Source organism: Rhinopithecus roxellana, chromosome 7 (assembly GCF_007565055.1).
Source record: "Rhinopithecus roxellana isolate Shanxi Qingling chromosome 7, ASM756505v1, whole genome shotgun sequence".
Taxonomy (NCBI): domain Eukaryota; kingdom Metazoa; phylum Chordata; class Mammalia; order Primates; family Cercopithecidae; genus Rhinopithecus; species Rhinopithecus roxellana.
In genome coordinates this window covers 123830145-123835268 of record NC_044555.1, presented here as the reverse complement: position 1 = coordinate 123835268, position 5124 = coordinate 123830145, and positions in this window count along the sequence as shown.

Below are 5124 nucleotides of genomic sequence, written 5' to 3'. Positions count from 1 at the left end.
TAAAATTTTGAATCAGGAGCTTTGAGCTTGGCAGAGATGGGGAAGCTAAAGTTCATGAGAGCATATATATATTCTTCAAAATACTTATGCTAGAATGTTTATAGCAACCATATTTTGGACAGCTAAAAAATAGAGAAACTACCGAATTTACCCTCAGTAGTAGATTGGATACAATTAGTATTACTTTGAAGGAATGTACAATAAACAGAAATGAACGTGAACATTCTAAAACTATGTTCAACCATATGAATGAACCTCTAAAACATAATATTGAGACAAACTAGATATAAGAATGCATACTGAAGGGTTCAATATGTTTAAAGCACAAAAACACATAAAATGAATCTATACTGTTGCAAATGATAACATTTCCTTTTTAAAATTTTGTATATATACCACCTTTTATTTGTTCATCTGTTGATGGACACTTAGGTTGCTTCCATGTCTTGGCTATTGTGAAAAATACTGAAATTAACATGGGAGTGCAGATATCTGACATACCAATTTCAATTCCTTTGGATATATACTCAGAAGTGGGATTGCTGGATCACATAGTAATTCTATTTTTAGTTTTTTGAAGAACCTGTATACTATATTCTAAAATAGCTGTACTAATTTACATTCCCACCAATAGTGTACGATGGTTCATTTTTTCCCCCATATCCTCACTAACACTTGTTATCCTTTGTCTTTTTGATACAGCCTTTCTAGCAGGTGTGAGGTGATATCTCATTGTGATTTTAATTTGCAGTTACCTGATGATTAGAGATGTTGAATATTTTTCATGTATCGGTTGGTCACTTGTATCTCTTTTGCGAAATATCAGTTCAGATCCTTTGCCTATGTTTTAGTTGGGTTATTTGTTTTTTTGCTATTGAGTTGAGTTCCTTATATATTTTGGATATTAGCCCCTTATGATAGAACTGAAGAACATTATGCTAAGTGAAATAAGCCAAGAAAAGACACATACTGTGTGGTTTCACTTATTTGTGGAATCAAAAAATGTCATAATCTGTTAAAATGACTATTATAAAAATGCAGAAAATAACAAATGCTCTCAAGAATGCAGAGAAAGGGGGACTGTTTACACTGTTAAAGGACTAACATTACACTGTTAGTGGGAATGTAAATTAGTGCAGCCACTATGGAAAACATGAAGCTTCCTCAAAAACCTAAAAATAGAACTACATGATCCAGCAATCCTACCACTAGGTATATATGCAAAGAAAGGAAATCAGTATATCAAAGGGATACCTGCACTTTTATTTATTTCAGCACTATTCACAGTAGCTATGATATGGAATCAATTTAGTTGTCCATCAACAGATAAATGGATAAAGTAAATGTGGCATATATACACAACAGAATATTATTCCACCATAAAAAGAATGAAACCCTGTCATTTGAAACAATATAGATGGAATTGGAGGTCATTATGTTAAATAAAATAAGCCAGGCACAGAAAGACAAATGTCGCATATTTTCATTCATGTAGGAGCTAAAAATTGATCTCATGGAGTTACTGAATAGAATGATGTTTATCAGAGGTTAGGAATGGTAGTGAGGAGGGAGACATAAAAAGGAGTTGGTTAATGGATACAAAAATAGAAGGAATAAGATCTAGTATGCGGTGGCACAATATGGCAAATATAGTTAACAATAATGTATTATATTTTAAAATAGCTAGAGGAGGGGATTTCAAATATTCTCAACGTAAATATTTGAAATGGTGGATATCACAACTATCCAGATTTGATCATTATATATTGTATACTTTTTCAAAATATCACATGTATCCCATAAATATATATAGCTATTATATATCCATAACAAGGCAAATTAAAAAAATAAAAAGTTGATATAATGGAAACCAAATAAAAAGCTGGTTACCAGAGGCAGGGGAGAGAGGATGGTAAGGGAATGGGGAATGGGGAAACGTTGATTAAAGCGTACAAAGTTTCAATTAGATTGTAAGAATAATCTTTAGTGATCTATTACATTGCATGATGACCACAGTTAAAAAGAAGGTACTGCTAGCAAACCAAACCCAACAGCACATCAAAAAAAAAAAAAAAAAAAAAAATTCACCATGATCAAATGGGTTTCATTCTAGGGATACGAGGATGGTTCAACTTACACAAGTCAATAAATGTGATTCATTATATAAACAGAATTAAATGCAAAAGCCATATGATCATCTTAATAGACACAGAAAAAGCATTGATAAAATCCAGCATCTCTTTATGATAAGAATGCTCAACAAACTAGGCAAAGAAGAAACATACTTCAAAATAATAAAAGCCGTATCTGACAGACTCATAGCCAACATCATACTAAATAGGGAAAAGTTGAAAGCATTCCCGCTGAGAAGTAGAGCAAGACAAGGATGCCCATTTTCAACACTTTTAGTCAATGTAGAACTGGAAGTCCTAGCCAGAGCAATCAGGCAAAAGAAAGAAATAAAGCACATACAAATTGGAAAAGAGGAAGTCAAACTGTTTGCTGATGATATGATCTTATATCTAGAAAACCCTCAAACTCCTCCAGAAAACTTCTACATCTGATAAACTCAGTAAAGTCTCAGGTTACAAAATCAATGTACACAAAATGGTAGCAATGCTAAACACCAACAATGACCAAGCTGAGAATCAAATCAAGAACTCAGTCCCTTTTACAATAGCTACAAAAATTAAAATACCTCAGAATATATTTAACCAAGGGAGTGAAAGATCTCTACAAGGAAAGCTACGAAACACTGCTGAAAGAAATCATAGATGACACAAACAAATGGAAATACATCCCATGCTCATGGATTGGAAGAATCTATACAGTGAAAATGACCATACTGCCCAAAGCAATCTATAGATTCAATGCAATTCCCATAAATATACCATCATCATTTTTCATAAAATTAGAAAAAATACTAAAATTTATATGGAGCCAAAAAAGAGCCCAGATAGCCAAAGCAATCCTAAGCAAAAAGAGCAAATCTGTAGGCAGCATATTATCCAATTTATATTTATACTACAAGGCTACAAGGCTATATCAGTGTTGTACTGGTATAAAAGTAGACATATAGACTAATGGATCAGAGTAGAGAACTCAGAAATTAAGCCAAATACTTACAACCAACTGATCTTTCATAAAGCATACAAAAACATAAATTGGGGAAAGGACACCCTATTCAATAAATGGTACTGAGAAAACTGTCAAGCCACATGTAGGAGAGTGAAACTAGATCCCCATCTCGCACCTTATACAATAATCAACTCAAGATGGATCAAAGACTTAAATATAATATGTGAAACCATAAAAAATCTAGAATAATACCTGGAAAAAACTCTTCTGAATATTGACCTTGGCAAAGCATTTATGACTAAGACAAAAATAAACAAACAAATGCAGCAAAAATAAAGATAAATAGATGGGGCCTAATTAAACTAAAAGGCTTCTGCACAGCAAAAGAAATCATTATCAGCGTTAACAGAGAACACACAGAATGGGAGAAAATACTTTTAAATTATGCACTTGAAAAAAGACTAATATGCAGAATCTACAAGGAACTCAAATCAGCAAGAAAAAAATCAACTAATCCCATTAAAAAGTGGGCAAAGGACATACATAGACATTTTTCAAAAGAAGATATATAAATGGCCAACAGATATATGAAAAAAATGTTCGACATCGCTAATCATCAGAGAAATGCACATTAAAAAACAATGAAATACCAGTTTAACCCAGTCAGAATGGTCTTATTAAAAAGTCAAACAACAATAGATGTTGGTGTGGATGTGGTGAAAAGAGAATGCTCTTACACTGCTGGTGGCAGTGTAAATTAGTACCACCTCTATGGAAAACAGTGTGGAGATTCCTTAAAGAACTAAAAGTTGATCTACCATTCAATGCAGGAATCCCATTACTGAGTATCTACCCAAAGGATAATATGTCATTATATCAAAAGACACCTGCACACCTATGCTTATTGAAGCAAAATTCACAATTGCAAGGATATGGAATCACCCTAAGTGCTCATCAACTGATGAGTGGATAAAGAAAATATTATATATATTGCATATACACCATGGAATACTACTCAGCCATAAAAAGAATGAAATAATGCCTTTTGCAGCAACTTGGATGGAACTGGAGGCCACTATTCTAAGTGAAGTAACTCAGAAATCAAGAACCAAATATTATATATTCTCACTTAAAAGTGAGAACTAAGCTGTGGGTACATGAAGGCACACAGAGTGGTATAATGGAAATTGGAGAGTCAGAAGGGGGTAGGGGTGGAGGGGGATGAGGGGTGAAAAACTACCTATTGGGTACAATGTATACTGCTCTGGTGACAGGTGCACCAAAAGCCTAGACTTCACCACTATACAATTTACCCATGTAACCAGAAACTACTTGTACCCTTAAAGCTATTAAAAAGTTAAAATATGACACTAATAATGTATGTTTCAAAATATCTAAAATAGATTTATGATATTCTTACAACAAAATGATGAATTTGTTTTTTTGTTTGTTTGTTTGTTTTTGAGGTGGAGTCTCAGTCTGTCACCCAAGTTGGAGTGCAGTGGCATGATCTTGGCTCACTACAACCTCCGCCTCCTGGGCTCAAGTGATTCTTATTCCCCAACCTCCCAAGTGGCTGAGATTACAGGTGTGCCACCATGCCCAGCTAATTTTTTTTTTTTTTCGTAGTTTTGGTAGAGACAGGGTTTCATCATGTTGCCCAGGCTGGTCCTGAACTCCTGGACTCAGGAGATCCACCCACTTTGGCCTCCCAAAGTGCTGGGATTACAGGCGTGAGCCACCGTTCTTAGCCACAAAATGATACATTGACGAGGTGATAGATCTGTTCATTAGGTTGATTGAATCTTTTTGTAATGTATACGTAGATCAAAACATCACATTGTATCCCGTAAATATACATAATTGTTATGGCAATTACAAATTTTAAAAACCTAAAAATTTAAAAGTTAAAAAAGAATATAAAAATGAGCTTATGCTAGAAGTCAGTGTAGTTGTTACCCTTGGGTGATAGTGACTGGAAAAAAGCTGGAGAGGTTTTTTTTTTTTTTTTTTTTTTTTCTTTTTTTTGTTTTTTTTATTATACTT